Genomic DNA, 20771 nt, shown 5'->3' with positions numbered 1-20771 from the left:
GACGGCACTAGGGGTAGGGCAGCGATGGGGAAATCACTCACATTGCTCAGTATGGACCTGGGCTGATGTTGTCTGGGAAGAGAACTGAGGTTTTCTGCCCATACCAGGTGAAGATATGTGTAGACACACCTTTTGTTTAAATTGTGAGCAGCAGGCCTAAATATTTCTCCTTCAAAAATCAGCATGACACGACTTGGTTCATTTTTAACAACCCTTTTGATATCATTCCTGTGTTGTGGTTATTAGCAATTACCATGCTGCTTTCCCCTTCGTCGAAAGCTTTCTACACACTGATAGCAGCTTCACATATTAATTGCTAGGACCATCCCTGCAGCCAGCTGTGTCATCACAATCGCTCAGCCATTTGACTCACTGTGGTTATTGGTTTGATGAATTACAATCAGGATTTTGATCTCAGAGCAGCTTTGCAATAGCAATGAATGCTGAGCATGACAAATGATATCTTCCTGAGCCCACATTTGGCTAACTGCCAGCATTTCATCTTACTTGACTGCTGTGTAGCTTTCCATCTTGTTAATCACAACACTTTGATAAGGGGATTGTAGCAAATTGTTGGTATCCCTGGAACAAGTACCAGAACTGCATTTTACTGTACTTAGATTTTATTCTAAATCTGGTTTTGTTACCTGAAATAAAAGCTCTTGAAACCAAAAGTAGTTTAGAGAGGAGATATTGCTTTATTCAACATCAGGTGCTAGAGAGAAACCCCACAAATCTAGCACACCTTACCGGGGATGTTCACCCATTATTTATACACAAAATATTCTCCTAATTCCGCCTACCTAATACATAACTTCACCTAGGCTTGCGTATTCATTAGGATGACCAAATAGTCTTTTTGCACATGCGCAACAAATTTTGCTGTGTCAGCAAAACACTTCTGCACAGGCCTGAGTTTCTCGGTGGTCGTTTGGGTAAGGAGATCCTTCCTCACATTATCCTTTTAAGGTGTTGAGTCCTCTCAGGACGATAAAAGTTTACTGTAAGTTTGCCAACTTCTTGAGCATGATAAGGATGTTCCTTGAAGTAGCCACAGCTCTGTCCTAATTGGTATAGGAGTACATACTTGACGCACAAAAGAACCTTGAAGTGATTAACTGCTTCTTGTTATCCCATCCTTGGTGATTAGCTACTTCTGGCTGTCTCCTCATTATCACTGTCTGTAACATCAGCTCAGCAACTTAACTATTTTCTCACACACAGTAAGAAAGTCAGTAATTAGCTATTTTCTCACACAGTAAGAGGGTTAGTAGGAAACAAACAACATTTTAGTTAGCATATGGTTATAAAAAAAGCAGAGGCCTGTCTTTGGTAACAGCTTTTGCTCCTTTCATAGAGCCATTTTAGAAGAAATATGTATAGGCTTGCCTTTTCTTCGTCACCCTTTGTTGTTTGGGGCTTTGCTCTTGGAAATGCAGCTGTTCTTTACATAATTTAGTTAAAATTAACAACTATTTCCTAGCCTGTTTCACTACAGCTCAGTACTTTTGGGACTTTAACGTAGTCAGGTTTGCAGTCCTTAATTTACAGCTGTTACTTACAGAAACACAAATACACAGCAAGCATTTGGGGAGGTCCTCTTCGTCATCCATTGATGTATACAGTAGACACAGACCATTTGTTTCTCATGGGGAAGAAAACACTTTGGGAATTCTGACACAGATTTAAGTGCTATCAAATCTACAAAGTCCTGCTTTAGCAGGGTAGTTGGACTAGATGATCTGTAGAGGTCCCTTCCAACTCTGAAGATTCTGTGATTCCTGGAGATCTCTTAGGTGGCAAGGGTGAACCCTTTAAATACTGAAGCAAGATCTATACAGTAGAAAATAACATGGAAGTATTCCCATTGTTCTCTGTGGACATTACCCATCATTTTGAGAGCTCCATTAGGTAGGCCTCCTCTTCTTCAATTTTCTGTTTTTAACAAAAGAATAGGTTGTGTCGATTTGATTGGCAAAGCTGCCAAACTCCCTCAGGTAAGTGCAAACTTACTCTCTGTTTAGAAAGTTATTTGTATTTCTGCTTGATATTTATAGTCTAATTTCATGAGGTGTAGGAGACAGAAGAGAGGAGGGTGCTTTGAAACCCAGCTCAGCAGCTACAGCACTTATTCGTCCGCATTGTATATTCTCTTCTGTGGCTCTTGAAGATCTTTTTGACAAGTGAAGTTCACAAAGATGGTATGTTAGGTTTTTCTGTAGTTAATTTAGACTTTTCAGTTGTGGAGCTATACCCTTCAGCTCATGGTTTGTCGGGATCAAGGTAAAGTTTCTGAACTGTGCCTGCAAGACAATGTCAGCTGTTACCGTAACACTTATTACTGCTGCAGCTAATAAGTGTTGGATGCAGCGTGAGAGCGGTGGGAATGGTGGAGGTCTGCACATAAATTTTCTGCTGTTTTTTTCAACACTGAATATCCAGTTTTGAGTTCAAGTGGAGTCATTTTTGCAACCATAAACAATGATGTATACTGAAAAGCAGCTTATTTTAACATAAAAAACCTGTTCCACTTCAAAGGGTTTATTTAAAGCTGGGAATCAAATGGCATAACTGTTGCAGCCTGCAGCTTTGCTCAATCTCCTTGCTTTCTTTCTCCGTCTGTCTGCCTCTGTTCCCGTGGGCAAATTAACTCTTAGTTTGCCGTAGACAAAACGCAACTTATATAGTGTTTGTGACATAATGGGGGGAACAGCTAAGTGCGTTGTTATTTTGTGGTCAGCTCAGCAGGGTAAACTCAGATGATATGTGTGCACATGACGTGTAAAAACAAGAGGGATGAGCAAACTACACTGTTGGGTGGAGGAGACCATCTGGACCGTTCATGGTGTGTACACACACACTCACACTCTCTCTCTCTCTCTCTCAGAACCTGTTCTCCAGGAGACTAAGACGTGCTGCATTCAGCTCCCCCTGCATCCTCTCTGTTTTCTCGTCCTTCCCTTCCAGTTGTTTTCCAGCCTGTTTGTGCCAGAGTCCCATTTGACTTCTCTGCCTCCTCCTTGACATATACTACTTATATCAGTAGTTTTACTCATGCAGATTTGGTGAATGAGATTGGTAGAGGAATTATTTAATGTGTAGGGACTTCTTAATTATTTGACCTGTGTAGAGCCAGGTAAGAGCCTGAACCAGCTAGGAAGTGGTCAAACCCATATTTCTCTGTAGCATTCTCTCCCTCCACTCTTTTTTCATTAGATGTGGGCAGTGTGCAAATGGCAGAGTAAATCAGAAAATGCAATTCTGATGCCTTAGCAGCCTCCTCCTGCACCAGTTGTCTTCTATTAATATTTATAATATATTGGGTATGCAGATCAGAAGTATAATGATGTCTGGCATGTTACATGTTCTTGGCTACTCCTTTGGTGCACTCCGCTTACTGTTTTACACTATTTCCTCATGAACCTGCTGTTATCCCACTGTACCATGCTCTTTCTTGTCAGACAAACATGTCCTGTAGGCAGCAGCAGCATGCTGATCCCTGCGCTTGTCTGTCAGCAACAAAAGATGATGCAGGTAGTTTTTTGGCACACTTTACCCCAGCAAATGCTTATTCTGAGTTTTGTTTGATTCTTTTCATGCATGTTGTACTGCGAACATCAGCCTCTTAGTGTTCAGTTAGTCTTACGAAAGGACAGCCTTTTGTTCCACCTTTCCTTTTCATTAAATTTCATGTCAGATTGAGCTTTTAGGACACAATGCAAAACGTGTCCTCAAACATCAGTTCCTGGTAAGATTCTGAATTTGGAAGTCAAGTGGCAGTTCTGCTGAGGGAGGAATAGGGCAGAACAAAATGGTCTTTGCCTTGCTGTCATAGTAATGGCAGTGAAGTGCTGATAAGTAACAATACACATCTGTGTGTGTTAACTCCTTACATATCCTTCAGGGAGAAGTGCTCTGGCGTACAATAATAGTATCTTTTTCATAAAGTTTTGAAGGCAGCCAAAGGACTTTAATTAATAAAGAATTATAGTCTTCCATAATAAAATGGGTCACAAATGGGACATGGTCATTATGTTCTAGAAGATTTGTGGACTGTGACTACAGAACTACTGTCTGAATTCTGTTACACACAGTAGGGCACTTGCACAAAGGATGACCCCAAAGTTTTGTGGGTTTGGGGTTTTCGTTATTTTTTTTAATAGTGTGTGTGTATATATATATGTATTTGTATCAGGCATAGTGTGGATGCAGGACTAGTCCCTAGCAGGACTAGGGAAGTGATCGTCCCCCTTTACTCTGCACTGGTGAGGCAGCACCTCGAATACTGTTTTTGGTTTTGAGCCCCTCACTACAAAAAAATGCATTGAGGTGCTGGAGCGTGTCCAGAGCAGAGCAGTGAAGCTGGTGAGGGGTCCAGAGAACAAGTCTTATGAGGAGCAGCTGAGGGAACTGGGGTTCTTTTGTGCAAATGTCAGAGTAAATCAGAGTAAACAACCAAGTACCTGAAAGGAGGGTGTAACGAGGTGGGGTTGCTCTCTTCTCCCATGGAACAGGCGATATGACAAGAGGAAATGGCCTCAAGTTGCGCCAGGAGATATTTAGGATGGATATTAGGAAAAATTTCTTCATCAAAAGGGTTGTCGTGCACTGGAACAGGCTGCCCAGGGAAGTGGTTGAGTCACCATTCCTGGAGGTATTTAAAAGACGGGTAGACACGGTGCTTAGGGACATGGTTTAGTGGTGGACTTGGCAGTGCTAGGTTAATGGCTGGACTCAATGATCTTAAAGGTCTTTTCCAAGCCAAACAATTCTGTGACTCTATGATTCTGTGATATATATGTATATACATATATGTCCCTTTTTCAGTTTTGTCTTCTGTTCTTTTAATCTCAGCTCTGTCTTCTCTTAGCCCGTGAGCTGTCCTTTCTGGTCTTTGAAACTAACAAGCTGTGTTTGTGCATTAAATCAAGTAATTGCACCTAGAGAGATTTTGTTCTTGTTTTAGCCAGAGTGCTGTTTTAAGCAGATTTAATTTTAGGGTAAGTTTCAACAGCTGCTATAAAGTAGGGTCCTGCTGGAGGGCTGCGTTCAGTCCTCAGTTCTGACGCAGCCTTGCTGTGCAGCCATGGCTGAGGCGCTTTCTGAGCTGGGACTCCCTCCTTGTTAAATAGAGGTGCTGCTTTCCTAGTGCACTAGGAGACACCTTCCCAGGCATGGAGAGACTTTCCTTTTGCTTTTGAGGAGTTTGGATTCTACCATGTTGGGCTTCTCTCAAGCCTTTTAAGGCTCAGCATCATTCCAAATTAAACCTTAAATTACCTTGGTAATTTCTGAATCACACTGCTGGCCTGCATTCTGTTATGATCATTGTACTTCTAAAGCATACTGCTGATTGGTCAAACCTTGTTACCTCTTGTTTTTTTGAAACCTTTTAGCTTCTTCTGTCATTATGATGTATTTTTTACTACTTTAACTGCTACCTTCACTACTTTACTTCCTTTAATTCCCTGCATGCTATGTAACAACACTAAAGCTGTAATCCTTGTATTTATTGTTTTTTCCAACTTGATTACATGTTTGCCAACCCTTTTTTCAAATACTGTCAGACATGGCACTTTATCAACAATAACCTCAACTGACAAACTCCTGACTCCAGTAGTTAAATCATAATTTAAATGTGCCATTTCTATTATTTACATTATTTCCTAGATCAGTGTTATGTTGAATTCCAGATTTTGAAACCACACTCCAAAGCACTGAATATCTTTGCTCTTCTCTCTCTCCTCCTATCTAGGATTATCTTGTGCAGGTGACATTTCTTGATGTGAAGGAGACCAGAGTAATGTCCATGCACAAAGCCAGCCCTCAAGTGGAGCCCCTACTTTGCATCTTTCCCTGTTACACACGTTCATTCATTACACCAATTAAGTGTCAGTTAGAGTCCCACACATCTCCAAGATGGCAGTGGACTATTTTGCTATCAGATTCAGTGTTTAAAGGAAGTTGTCTTGATTTGTGTGATTGGTAAATGATATGGTGCTTTTTACCTCAAGATTATTGTTTGAATTCAGCCTGGTTTACGAGTAGCAGAAAGTAAATTGCCATCTATAAACGCTCCTAGCCCCTGTGGAAAAAACTTCGAACTGTTGTAAATTATTCTTGTTAGCAGAAAGGAGAAGAGGGCAAGGGCTGAAATACACCACCTAGGACAGAACTCGTATATAGGAATTGAAATTTCCACACTTTCTGTGGAACATTTTTTTGTCTGGTGGCATGGGAGAAAGGACTGTAAATAGTTTTTACTATAGGTCGTCTTGCACTGCAAAACTTTGAAGCAGATATACATCTTTTAGATATCAAATTTTTCATCTGCATCTGTCCTTAGCTCCCATATGAGATTAATCAGGCACTGGGACAGAATCCACATTGGAGAAATGGGACAAGATTTAATAAATAAATAAATAAATAAATTATAAAGTCATGGTGCACAAACTAAAGATTCTTACAGAGTTGGAGCATTTTTATACCATATCTTCAAAGCTGGAGTAATTTGCTCACTGGACTATGACACAGTACTGAGTTTGCATGTTTTAGAGTTGCAGTGATGCAAAAGAGAAGGGCTTTTTCACTAAATTTTGTTCAGTCAGTGTGTTTGCTTTGCCATCAACACTCTGAGTCGGCTGCACATCTTGTAAAGCCGAAAGGGGAGAAATGACCTCTGCGTCAAAAGAGCCACACAGCACCTCACTTATTTATGCCTGGAAAGCCTGGGCTGTTGGTTGTAAAATGGAGACTGCAATGTGTAAAAGCTGTCATCTTGATTATGAACCCTCACATTTTCTGCTCCCAGTATCGAGTCCAGACAGAGGATAGCAATCTACTAGTGGTACCAGCTAACAAATGTTCCTTGTTCTTTTGTTGCCGGAGTTTTGGTGGTAGACTAAGCCCTTTTAGAACATAAAGCAGGAAGCTGCTGGAGTCAGGCAGTGGCAGAGTGCCTCTGGGTTACTGAGGGTAGTTTTCCTTGTGGGCAAGTGATGCAGGAAAGTAACGCCAAGTAACACTGTGACTGTTCAGGTCATCCCTGTGCTGGGGTTTTTCATAGTCTTAACTTCAGGCACCTAATTCTGGTGATTATGGGGCTGAAAGCTCCTGTAGAGTCGGTGGGACAGCTGTGCTTCCCTGACAAGCTAGGCACCGGGGCTGCTGGCTTATGCACCCGAGTTGGACGCCTAAAGCTAAACAGTCAGGCTGTTCTCTTTAGCCCAGGGTCTAGTCTAGTCCAACCGCAGACCGAAAGTCTACCACTGCTGCTAACTAAAGGAAGACCTTCAGCTGTTCCTTTAGTGCTGAGCATGTACCAGCACACTAAATGCATGGTGGAAGTCATCAAAAGAAGAGCATTAACACAGCTTCAACATCCTTAGACATTAAGTTAACAGCTTAACACAGCTTCAACATCCTGGGACTGCAAGCCATTATCAGAAACTCTTCCAGCAAACCACAGCCTTTTTTTGGGTTGTCTGGTGTCACTGAGAGCTGTCTCTGTATCTTCCCCCTCCTGTTTGGATGCCCGTGCAGGAGCAAGAAGGATGTGGTCTCAAATAATCCTGTGTATAGATACAGAATATTTTTTCTTCCTGGGCCTTTCCACTAATTGATGAATTAAGAGTTTGTGCAACAAGAAATACCTAAAATGGGAGGACCGAAGATATCAAGCCTCATCTGCTCACACACTTTGCTACAGCCCAGAATCTGCTGCTGTGCAGAGTGCCCCTCTCTGGAGTCCTGGGAACCACAGTGAGGAAGAGGATGAGGTTGCTCACCCTGTACGTTGCTTGAGCAAGAATAGGTGCCAAAGTCAGAGTCAGAATCCCAGGACCTGATATATCATGGTGTATTGTTAGCTGTGTTTGTTTTGGGGGCTTTTGGTAATTTTTCTTCTAGGTTTTTGTCTCTCTATTTAATTATCCTTTTCAGGACTGATTTCCTGACTTAATCTGAATGTGCATAAATCTCCACCATAGATTTATCATCTCTATAGAAAGCGCTTTCAGAGTGGTTGTGCAGCTTCCCAGAAAAAGGGACACTGTTGGAAAATGAAGCTTTCAGATTCAACAATAAGCCTACTATTATGCTGATTTTTGCCAAGCTTTCCCTCACTTCTTTCCCATTTACTACAAGAGTGAGCTCAAGGCTTCTTTTTGTTTGTTTTCGAACTTCAGTCATTCTTAAGTGTTTACCACCCTGCTCAAGTCCACTCACTCTGAAACATTAGACAGCACAAGACACTGCTGCATTGCTTCTGGAATCAGAATATGCTCAGGTTCTTTTTTAAGCTGCATGTTTCTGTGAAGGTTTTAGCCAGCCTGTTTGCCAATCTTAAAAAAAGAAAAAGCTTTCTTAGAATATTGTACTTTGACTGTCACAGTCATTTGAGGACATTGTATTTTTCATCAAATGTGAGATCTCAGAGCAGCAGTTGAAATTATCTTTGATATAAATAATCTCATTGCAAAACAGATTTATGTTTATATAGTATATAGTCTGCGTGCTCATAACCATTTAATCAAATTCAGGCCTTTTCTGAGCAAACATAATGGCCATTAACTTACGTGTGGGTTGTGAATTATCCTTTCTGAATTTGACATGTAGCTTTGAGAGACAAAAAAGCTGTCTTTCCTTGAGTTGGTTTGTTTTTTTTTTTTGGCTTGGGATCACACATGCATATGCGGGGCTTTTCTATATCTAAACAGTTTTTCAATGTTGAATACAAATTTCTGCTGATAACATGTAGAAACCCAACCTCTCTAAGTTTCTGGTCCATCGTGACTGTCCAAATTTTTTGTAGTTACCATGAATCTTCTTTTTCTTCTTTCTGTGTTGATACTCCATATAATGCTCTTTATGTCTCCACACAGGTCCTTTGAAAGTCCCTTCTGTCTTTTCTTTGCTTGGCAGCTCTCTCCTAAACCGAGCATGTAAACATCTATCTCCTGAAGACATATCCCTGTTAATCACTTCTGGTGCCTCCCTTTGAACTTCTTTCCGTTAATGTTGCAGTTTTTAACTGCAGTTAACAAAAGCCAGGATAAAATGCTATTATCAGCCCTTCTGGTTTAAAAGAGCTATGTTACGTTTATGCCCCAGATTAGCAACTGCTGTACAACATGAGCTATGTAATTTGCTGTTTTCCGTATCTTCACCCTCAGATCTCTTGCCAGACCACTGTGACTGTACCAGTTTATTTCCAAATTTCTGTGTTGAATCAATTTCCCCCTGTTGCGAGCCAGAAACAGTTTTGTGCCAGGGGAATTTCAACTGATTAAATTTGTTGCCAGTTAACAAACTTTTAATCACTGATTCTGGTATGGAAACCAGCAAACAAATACGTGCTTAGAGAGACACACCTCAGCTCCCCTCCAGATGCCTCTCCTCCCTGTTCCGTGGTCTCCAGTCCTGTATCTGCACGTGGCACCCAGTCCCTTTGGTGAGGTGACGGGCCCCAGCAAATAGCAGGAGATGAAGCTTTGTAGCTAGTGCATTGGGCAGGACTCAGAAGACCTCTGTGTCATTTCTGTAGCTGGGAAGTTCACTGCACCGTTTCCTTCTGTTTTCTTATCTGTAGGCCAGGAAAAAATGGCAGTGATCTGCTTCGGGTAGTACTGTGAAACCGATTGTTGAGAAGCAGTCTAAGAGGACATGGTGCTACTGATGTAGCTGAAGCTTTGGAGTCTGTCAGTCTTGTGGGAGCAGTAGGTGTTAGAAGAAGCAAGGAGATAGAACAATTACATAGGGATGTAGTTCATTATCTTTACGTTCACTTGGTTCCTGTTCCATCCCTAGCCCCAACAGTAATCAAGTGGCACAAGATACAAAGCCATATCACGTGTGGCAGTGTGTTCTTCCCCTTCAGGAACAAGGAATTTACGAAGGTTGTGTTGTGACATCCCTCTGGATTACTGCAGCTCATTATCTGATGTTAAAGTATAACACGTCAGCTTTCAAGGTCCTTTTCGTGACAGGTCACCGGCTGATGGAGCTTCAATACCAACAGGGTCTGCTAAAAAATCTTTAAAGAGAAGGGGGGTGGTATTTTTAGCCCAGGTCATTTCAGTGGTCTGGTCTGCCAGGAAGTTTCACAAACTAAATAGAATAACAGATTACAGTGCTGAGGTGGAGACAGGGAGGTTGCAAGAGAGCAAGAAATCATTAAGGCACCTTTACTGCCAAAGTTACTGCATTGTACAGTTACGCCTGGAGTATCTCATAATCTTTGTCACATACACTGAGGTTTGGAAATTCCTTTCTTCTTTTGCAGGTGGGAAGCTGAGGCCCAGAGAAATTAATGAGTTGCCTGTAGTCACATCAGAAATACGACCACAGTTGTATAGGAAATATTGTGAACTGAGGATTTAATGCAAAATCCAAAGTCAGTGCTCTGATCAGGCCATCTTACTTCTAATATAGCCCAAAGTTTCCAGCTGGGATGTTTAATTGTTGTTATCATTTTACTTTTATCAATGAATAACCTCCACAGAGGAAACAAACACTGCAACGTGTGTTGACCATAAGGTTCATACTGCTATTTGGCATAAACAGAAGATGAGAACTGAACTCTGGGCAGCTGGTGTCCTCTTTTTGAAAATGTAGGTTCAGCATACAGCCAAATACACTGCGAGCCAATGTAGATTTGCACATTTGCTGCAAAAAATAAAAAGCTGGTGGAGTAATGCTAAAACTCCTTCAACACTGATATAGAATCTGTGGCACCTTGTCTGGAGATCGGCTTCTAGACGTTGGCCCTTTATTCTCTAGAAGAAAGTTAGCAGATACTGCATCAGACTCTGTATGAAGGGCTCCTGTTTCCTGAAGATTTGTTTGGGGCAGCCGTTCATGATCCACACTGCAGAATAATCATGATCCCTTCTATGTTCCCATTCTGGCCTCTACTTTCAGTTGCTGTGGATGGCAATTTCCTTGTGCTGGCTTTTGCATGCACCTGCTGGCTTCCCAAAGCTGCTGTTCCTTCTCTGTTTACAACTCAGCCTTAGTACGTAGTGTTTTCCTCACTTGTGTTTAGTACCCAGACAACTCACCCTCAGAACTGTGTGAATATACCATTTCTCACCAACAATGGTGGATGACCAAAAAAACCCAAAACAAACAGGAATGAAATAATTTCAGTCCACACAGGGTACAAAACCATTATTGGAAAATACATTAAAAGTAGACTACTTAATTGTTATTTAACTTTTCTAAATAAATTCACAGTTCATCTTAAATAATAAACTTCCTTGAAATCACTGCTTTTTAAAAAGTCAAAAGTAAAGTAATGGAGTGAAGTTGCAGCTCAGGTTTTTCTTCCCACTACACTGTCACAGAAAAACCTAAGCTATTTCTGGCTGTTCTTATTTTTAGATTGTTCTTCATATACCATCTACCGTCATTGAAATTAATGAGAAAATAAAAGGAGTGACCTTTGGCTGAGCACATACAGTTTATGCATGAGCTAAACAGCAGGATCCTTTTTCATTCTTCTTTTTCCCACATTCTCTTTCTCTCTGCTCTCCCCCATCCAAATATAATTTGTAAAGCCTTTAGAGCCTTTCACCCTATGTGTTTCCACGGTGTTCCTTTAGATGAGTCTCAGGTCCATGATTCACATCTATTCTCTTGTGCTGAAAGGTCAGTGGCACCCTTGTTTTATGAATATAATGCACCGTTCTCTTGAACTCCAGAATCGTTTCCAAAACTCCCAGGCAAAATTCATACAGCGCAGGGTGCAGATAAATGTCAGCAATACTATAAAGAGCACTCTCAGAACACAGATACAAGCCCGGACATTCAAAGTTACGTTGTTTAAAATAAACTCGCATTTACTGAAGATCTGAATAGTTTTGAAGACATCATTCCAAATGAAATGTTAATTCTGGACCTGTGGCCTCACCATAACGTTGGGTATCTAATTCATGCCCAGCTTTCTGCAGCAGATGGATGAGTCCGTCCAACAGGTACTCGTTCCACGAAGCCTCTGCGACTGAATAAGCTGCCCAGCGAGGTTCGCTCGGGCGCCACCGTCACAGAGAACTGCCTGCTGTCACAGCGAGGTCGTTCCCTGCCTGCCATGAGGAAATGCTGCCAGCTCTGCCTGGTTTGGAGGGTGGGTCAGACAAGTACTTGTTATTAAGTCTCACCTTGAATTATTTTCCATGCTCCAGTTTGGGAATCCTTGGTTGAAAAGAATAAAGGACCGAGTGCTGCCTCCAAACTGTGTTTGAAGGTGTAAGAAGTTAGTTTTCTGGACAAGAGTAGGGAGTTCAAGTAGAGGCGCGTTATGACTAAGAGAGTCTCTTTTGCATTAGTAGGAAAAGAGATACGCAATGATTTTGAGAGGAAATGCTGTGATTTTCCAGTACTTGTGGCTCACATTGCTAACAAAAATGAGAACTGATATGTGTTTGGGTTAAGGGAACTGCTGATGATGGTGTAAGACACCAATACTGATAGTAAGTCCAGATTACAGTTGTTTATGGAAAATTTGCCTGACTTTTTTAGTTCCAATATGTGGTTGTACCTCCACATTCTAGTGTTTAAATTTAAGTGGATAGTTGTTTATTGCTCTTTTAGCTTTGGGTTAACAACCTTGACTATGTGTTTTCGTTGGAGCTTTTAGGTAGTGTTTAAAACACTGATTGCTGAAAAACTTGCAGTAAGTTTTTCTATTCTGGTGGTTTGCCACGAGTATTCACAGATGGGAAGATTCATGTGCTGGCAATGATCTAAGTTGTCTGTTCTGTTTTACTCAGCGAGAAGTTCTTGAGTGGGTCTTTACACGAGGACTCGTGCTCTCCCTGCGCGCCTCAGGCTTTTATGGGTACGTGGCAAGAGGGGCACACATAAATTACGAACCTGCCGCAGAATAAATCACGGGAGTGCGGGGGCTGCTCTCCGTCCCCCATAACTCCCTGTCCTGGTTTGAGAGCATCTGTCGTTCACTTCAGTGGCCGCTCCGGCCCAAACCACGGCGCTCCTCCCGGCTGGGGCCCAGGAGGCATTGTGCTGTCGGAGCCGGGCTCCGGCCGCCTCATCAGCCGCGCTCCGCAGCGCCCCGGGCCCGTCCCTTCGCTCCGCCGCTCTCCGCGCCTTCACTCGCTGTTGCCGCGGGCGCGCGCCGTTGCCGGGGGCGGGGGCCGTTGCGGCCGTTACTGAGGCGGGCCCGGGGCGGCGCGCGCGCAGGGGAGGGGCGCGAGGCGTGTCACCTCCAGCGGGCGTCCGTGCCACGGCCGCCACCCACCGCCCGGACCGCCGCGCCCCGCCGCTCCGCAGCCTCCTCCCCGGCCTCCCCGCGGCCGCCCGGCCTCCCCGCGGCCCGGTGGCTACCAGGTAAGGCGCCACCCTGCCCTCTCCTTTCCCTGGGCGGCACCTGCGCCGGGGCCGCGGGGGACGGAGGGGAGCCCGCCGAGAGTTTCCTGCCGGGGGGGGCTGGTTACTGTGGTGCTGCGCCGCACCCCACCCGCTGCTCTAGCGCTTCGGGTCCTGGCGCTGACCCCGGCTGCGGGCGGGCCCCTCCCGACGGCACGGGGACCGCTGCCGGGCCCGGCCCCGGCCCCTCGGACCCCGCCTGGCGGAGCGCGCAGGGAGCCGCTCTCCGCGGCTCACCCTCTCCCGCCAGCCCCCAGGCGCCACCGGAGACGAAACCGGGCTGCGCTGTTCAAGGCTATTCAGTAACAGCCTTGGTCATAAACGATTAACTGCACGCCCGGGGAACAGCGAGCCGGGTGTTTCCGAGCGCAGCCGTTCATCCCCGGCTGTCTTCGCGGCCAGGCGCGCTGAGCCAGCGGTACGTTTGTTCCTGAAATGCTGCCTTACGGTTTCGCATGGGCTGTGAAAGGCTGCTGCGAGTGCTGACATACCACGGGGTAGGGACGAAGGTTGCTGTGCCCGAGCTACTGTTCCTGCACAAATCCGCCCGTTTGAGCATTTGTTTTATCTGCCCCAAGGTAAAAGACTACTATGGTGATAGGGTTGGTTTGTTGTTTTTTGGTTTGGGTTTGGTGTTTTTTTAATGTTTGTTGTCTTTCTTACTGTGCATGAAAAATTTAATCATTAGGCGTGGATTTCGTTGATACGCAGTGGCAGCTGGCAACATTCTTTTATTCTGTATCAGGATGCAATGTTTCTTTCGTTGAGCTGTAAATGAATAGTGCAAGCTTCTTCCCCACCCTCAGCATCCTGAGGTGTGAACCACTTGTACTACGAGATCTATTTTCTTTAGGAGAGCTAAGAAGCACCACAGAAAGTCGGTCTATTTCATTCCAGGGCACATTCCCTTGAATTGATTTGGTTGATTCCAGCTTGAAAATATGCGAACACTTTATATACTTAAGGGCAACTAATGATAGTCTGTGTGGATTCTTTTCTGTTAACTTTTGAATTGGAATTTGAATTAGCAGTGTATGTATAAAACTTCTTCCTTCTGTTTTTTTGAATTCCTGATGCAGTCATAAAATGTTTTCCAAAATGTGATGATTCAAGGAAGGCAAACTAAAAACTTTCTAAATAGAAAGTGGAAAAGACTGCTGCAAGCAGAATGTCAAGGTTAACTAGGAACATATTTGCACTGACCGTGAAAGAAATCCTGGGTGGTAACCTGTTGAATGCTACTAACTAGAGTCTTTAAGCTGCTGTGAACAGGATGCGGGGCCCTTGCCACAATTGTTTCCGTGAATGCAGTCGAACTGTGTAAATGCAGAATGATTTCCAGGTCAGAACAGGTTGATGAATTTTGTGAGGCACCATCACAACCTGCTGGAGCTGAACGCTGCTTCTAGGCTGTGAGTGTTCTCCCACTAATTGTGTTATAGGTGTTGGAGCAGTTTGGCCCTTTATGAGAACAGCAGGATCTGTTAAATGTAATGAGACACCAATCAAGATAAGGCTTGTACTGTGTCAGGTGCTGTATAAACATGTAAGGAGGTAAGGTCACAGCTCTGGGAAATTTACTGTGTAAGAAAGTGTTGTGATGAAGTACCTTAAGTATCCTTCAAAATATTCTCAGGGTTATCCTTAAGTGAAGGGTCTGTTTCCATAGTCCTTATGCCCGGGCAGATGTCTGCGAAGGAACGTGTGCTTGAGAATTATTGGGTTTTTTGACATATGGTAATGAGCCTAAAAATTGAACACAAGCATCTCCAAGTACTTTCTGTGTTGAGAGAGGTTTCGTTCTGAATCTAGATTGGTTTTTCTTATCTAATATTTCTCGCTTAAAGAAATGGAGATGAGGCTATATGAGGACACCTTCCTGCCATTTCCCAAATTTTAAGGAAATATCTGTCTGGAACCGAAATCTGTTTGGACCCATTTTTAAGAGAAAGCACAACAACACTCCAATGGCTTGCAACGTGTTTTATATTTTCTTTGAGTTTTCTTCTAGCAGTGGTGAAACTGTCAGCAGTTGTAGGCAACCTGGATTTAGTATTAATTCCCCCAGGCTGTTATATTTTTGTTCCTTTTCATCCACGCATGTTGCCTCTGTTGTCATTCTAGGGACTGTATTTCCTACTATGTTTTCAGGGCCCATGTCTTAGAGGTCTTTGGACACTGATAAGTAATGCTAGTCACGCAGAATACAAAAAAAAAAATCCTCAGTCATTTTCTCAAAACAATCTGGTGTGGTGCTTTACACATCCAAAGGAAAGGTCAAACTCCACTTTTCAGTGTGCTCCAGAGGATAAAAGTAAAGCTGCATAACGATTTGGAGCAGAAGACCCAGGAGCAGTGAGACTTTGCACAAAGATCAAGGGAAGAAAAATAACTTATAGTTAACTGTTAATTGTAGTTAACTTGTAGTTAATAGTAAGGATTTTATTGTCCAGGTTACTCTGGGGAAATATGACCCAATACCTATCTATGGCTGCTGGTACTGTCTTCGCCATGTTTTTCTGCACTGTCCTAATCCTTCAGTTTCTCACTTCTTCCTCCTGCCTTTTCTTCCCTCCTCAGATGCTTCACCAGCTTTCTCTTATAGTTTTCTCCTTCGTGTACAAAAACGAACAGTAGGGAAAGAGTTAACTTTGATAGCAAAGTGCCCTTTATTTTAGACTGGGCACTTTCCCCTGTTAATAACTGTTTGAAAGCAACACTCAGTAGCATTATTATATCAAAGAATTTGGCCCTGAACTTCACTGAGATTATTGGGGGGCTGTGCAGTTCACATCTCTCTACCCTGTTTGTTTCTGAACACTTGAGCTTCAAGACGACGATGCAGCATTGTTTTACCTCTGCTTTGCATTTGCAAGATTCTCTTTACAGTCCTGAGGACTATAAGCTCGTGTTTTACAAAGCTTGAGGTGATGGTGTGTATAGTTACCTTGGGGTTATACTTGGCATGGCAGGACTTTTACTTCCTGTAGCACAATGAAAGTAGCATCGTGGGTGATTCCCACAGCAAAGATTTTGGCCCCGGTAGTGGTGTCTTGTAACATGCCAAAGACCAGCTCCTTGCCTGATGTAATTTGATAGTGTGGTCAGAAGAGCTAAATCCAACTGGCACCTTGACCAGTTGTGTGTGCAAAATATACTGCTTGATTTCAGGAGGGGTTGTGGGAGCAAAAGGAATATAAATTCTGGGATGTGGCAAGAAGCTGGAGAGTGCAAACTGAACATTTTTTGACTGTTTAGTTTCACAGTACGTGGGTGGAACAGACGGGTGAAGAGGGCAAGTCTGACAGCTGTGACTTTTGTTTCTGAATGGAAGTGCGGTAATTCCCTAGTTCTGGATATGGATTAGAAGAAATCTGGTTTTGCTTATTAGCTCCCACTGTCTTTCCTGCTGAAAGTTTGTCTATGGGAAGCTTGTTTAGAAACTGTAATGAAATCATGTGTGCAAGTCCCATTTTGGGTGTGCGTGCATTTGCATGTAAAACCTGAGAATTGAAAATGGGTTTGGGGTGGGTGGAGAAGTGAAACATTTCTTACTTCTGTGAAGTTGTCAGCAGATGTAATCATCTGTTTTTTGTGAGAAACTTCATAAACAAACTTCAGCATTAGAGAGTCAAATGCTGGTTTACCAATATAAAAAATGTCTTTTTGTTGAATAGGCCACTATATGCTTTATGGGTGATGGCAAATTTACTCATTTACTAAAGTGATTATTAAGCAGCACTGACAATGCTTTCACTTATTATCTCAGTGCAATTATAATTCTACTAAATCTTGTACCAAAAAAGCTTCTGATGATTTTCTGTTTAGACAAGGCAAATAGTGCTGCAGACCCTAATTAGGGTTTTGGAATAAAGTCAAAACTCTGCATGTGTTTTAAACTTCTCTTGTAAAACAACAATATAGAATGCCTGCCCATCTCTTTGTAATACAAAAGAAACTAATCTAAAAATATGCTCTGCCTATACATAGTAGGGAAGGGTTGTGGCATAACATTTTCAAAGCCCATTATTTTCTTGGTTTGCTCTTAACTGAAACTATACAGTTTCCTCAAAAACCATGAGTTATAAATGAATCTGCAATACTTTGTGACTCCTTGTCCTTTTCCTTCAGACAAAAGGCCCTTTCAGTCCATTGTGGAATGGTCACCAATTTTCATGTGGTCATTCAAGAAAAGGATAGTGATTGGCCTTCATAATAGGCCTTTCAGTACTCTCTCTAGTGGTTTGCTGACTGAAAAAAATGCTTATGGCTATGTACTGTGTGCAGTGTTTAAATTACTGATGAACCTAATCTTCAAGTGTTGAAAAGGTAGGAGTTCAAATGGCAAAGAAGCCTCACCTACCTGTTTGTGAATACCAGTGTGCTGCTGCTTAGGATTGGGGACAGATTTTGGCTTGTGTAAACTGGAACATTTTTATTTGTTGTTCATTGACTGAAGGTCTGTTCTATTTCTTTTTTTTTTCTATAAGTGGTAACTTAAACCTGGTGTTTCCATGAACTATACTTCTAAGAGGGCTGATGCCGTTTTATGTTGAGTGGCGTTGAGCAATGCTATCTGTGTGCTGTGTGTGGCCAAGTGGACTGTGAGTATGATTTCTTGGAAGGTGACTGTCCTCGAAAGTTGTGGGTGTGTTTTGAGTTAGCATTAAAGAAGCTGCTGCCACTGTTGTGTTGACAGCGCAGTCTCGCCAAGTTGTTATCCTTCTGTGCTGGTAAGGCCAACCTGCCTGGCAGCATTTCAAAATAAACACCCCACATTCAGGGCACGTAGGCTGGTGTTTGTTGTCCCAACCTTATGCAAAATCCATGTAAGGATTTATGCTGTTCGACTGAATCTCACCTGGAATGGCACCAAAAGTTAGTGTTTGTTCTATGAGATGTTTCTGAATTATGGTAGCTCTTCAGGATTCTGGTTGATTTTGTTAGAAACCTGTGCAGAGCTTGCCCTGTAGGTTCAGTGCTGGGGTGTCCGCCTGAGTGCTCTCCGTGGCATGTGGCTTTTATTGCTGCTGAAGACGTGATACATGCTGATAGCTAATGGGGCAGCAGATCAGAACTTGAGGCTTTCTTATGGGTTTTGGTACAACTGCCAAGAAAGAGTATTTGGACTTTGGGTGACTCTAAGCTCAAGCAGGTACTCAAACGGTTGTTTCAGGCTGAATTACTTCTTAATAATATATAAAACCAGCTTTCAGTATGTACTGCCATACACACATTCAGTTTGTAGCTTCCGTTTCTGCACTACACTTAAACTGTCCACTTTTAGTATTTAAATTACCATGCTGTGTATGGTGCACTGTACATGCAATAAAAGCCTTGCACATGCAGTCTGGGTGTGGTGGTACTTCTGAGAGGGAATGTATTTAGAGACTGTGGTTTATACTAGCGGTGGAAAATCCTACAAGTCCAAAAATGTTATCGCCGTGGGACTTCTCCTTTCTGTGTTGATGAAGAGAATAACTATCTTGTGCAGTAATACTAGCCTGTGCAGAATTTGATTTAGTGATCTTTAGGACTCGGTCTGAATGAAATGTTGCCTTTTTTTGTAATTCTGTGTTCCAATAATAACTTAGTGCTGGCTAGAAATTGTTTTGAGTTGGCTGGTTTGTTAAGCTGCTGGCATGGAATTGTGCTTTGGTGTTAGGACCAGAGGTTATGTTCCTTGCTCTGGAGTTGATGAGGAGAAGGATGGTGTGGAAACAGAGTGCTTGTATGCACTCAGGTGGAAAGAGGCTTCCCCGTCTGTTCCTGCAGCTCCTGAGGTTTCCCATGTACTGCAGCCACTTTGTTAGTGCAGTGAAAGAAGGAAACCTACTTCTCATTAAAATCCTCAAAGAACTTGAGGGTTTCTTCCTCCACAATAGCCAAATTACATTGTATACAAACATAGTGGAAACCAGAAAGGATTGGGTGATCGTCTGGCAAACAGATAGGCAGCTTGGTCTGAAACATAAGGAGTCAAAAGATTAGGTGTACTATGAAATGCACGGAGCTGTACCATGGGCAGGGCAAGAGGTGTATCTGTCAATGGTGCCATGAAGAGGTCTGCAGTGTGAGGCAAGTACAGGTGAACTAGAGCAGCTGCTTGCTGTGTAAGAAGAGTGCTTGGAGGTTTGTAGTAGTGAAGAGAGCAGATGATGGTGGCTGGAAGGAGCCATGGTGAGGGAGGAAGGTCAGGGAAGATCCCAGGGCCTGGAGGGAGCTCTGGCAGTCAGAAGGCACCAGGTTTTTGACCATGTCTGTTTAGATACTCAAATAGGAATGGAAGCTTGTGAGGTGAGGGTGAAATGGGGGATTTACAGGGAATATCTTTTCTGTGTAATGCAATGATGGTAATACAAGATCAGGGCTTCCCCGGTTCTGATGGGGGTTTTCCTCAGGTGTGGCCTTTTGGTTAAGGATCTCACGGAAATGATGGATTTGCAGCAGTTCATACGTTACTGATTTAGACCAAGGTTCTCTTGGGGCTTATGCTCACTGAAATCCACAAGTACAGAGTTTGGCTCATTGTCATTGCTTCCTTGTCACTCAATAAAAACAGTTCTCCCTTTATCTGTTGCTAAAACCACACACCTGTCTTTAATATCCATGCTCTTGTGCCTCGTTGACCTACATATGCTGATTCTTTACCAAATTGCTGGTGGATCGGAAGGTTTTGCATAAGCCTAGAAAACCTGGTTGGCATAGAGTTGATTATTTTAGCTGCACTGACTTTTTTTTTTAATGTAGTAATTATTATTTTATCCTAAAAGAAGTAAAATAAATATCCAAACAGTGACATGTTGGGGAAACCTTGAGCTGAGCAGACAATCGGAAGAGCTCTGGCTCTCTAGTGTTTATCTTTAGGTGAAAAGGGACTATGGAAAAATGTCATAGCTTTTCTGGCGCATGCTGAAGAAAGGAAATCATCAACATCAGTGTAGTTCCACTTCCGTGATACTGGTGTAAAATTAGTATCTGACCTTATGATCTTTTTAGTATTTATATTAAATTTCCCTTTTTAGTTGTGTAGTTATTTTTTACATTAAGTTTACTGGGCTTTTTGATACAAGATGGTTCTAATGGTGTACTGTTGGGTCTGGCTCACAGCGTGGCCTGTAACCTCACAATTTTTTCCTGTCATGAGACACACAAGCCCTTCACGTGTCTGAAATAGGTGCAGTGTAGGTCTTCTGCAGCTTAGTTTCTGGGGAAAGGGATATTTCAAACTTAGGTCTTATCAGAACTGTATATGTATTAGAAGTTTTGTAGCGCTTTTGATGTGAGTGAGTTTGGCTCTACGTCCTTAACCAAGAATACGGCATGAGAGACACAGCTGTGGCGCAGGCTGCAGCAGTGCTGCCTTTCACTCCACTAGTCCTGTG

General features: G+C 42.9%; 1 protein-coding gene across 8 annotated transcripts in view; it reads left to right on the top strand.

The window, feature by feature from the left end:
- Positions 1 to 20771, top strand: part of SPATS2L (spermatogenesis associated serine rich 2 like) — a 133566-nt gene that overhangs the window by 35110 nt on the left and 77685 nt on the right. For 2 of the 8 annotated variants that reach the window (XM_054209863.1, XM_054209855.1), the window contains exon 1: positions 13209 to 13347. The exons of 2 other annotated variants lie outside the window; for them this stretch is intronic. The gene's annotated coding sequence lies outside the window, so the exon portion shown is untranslated. Of the gene's footprint in view, positions 1 to 13208; positions 13348 to 13420; positions 13965 to 20771 lie in introns of those variants that run through there. 4 more of the 8 variants (XM_054209864.1, XM_054209859.1, XM_054209862.1 and 1 more) reach the window with 2 other exon arrangements.

This window comes from Rissa tridactyla, chromosome 7 (assembly GCF_028500815.1).
Source record: "Rissa tridactyla isolate bRisTri1 chromosome 7, bRisTri1.patW.cur.20221130, whole genome shotgun sequence".
Lineage (NCBI taxonomy): Eukaryota > Metazoa > Chordata > Aves > Charadriiformes > Laridae > Rissa > Rissa tridactyla.
Note: the sequence above shows the minus strand (reverse complement) of the source record. Positions and strands in the feature narration are given on the sequence as shown.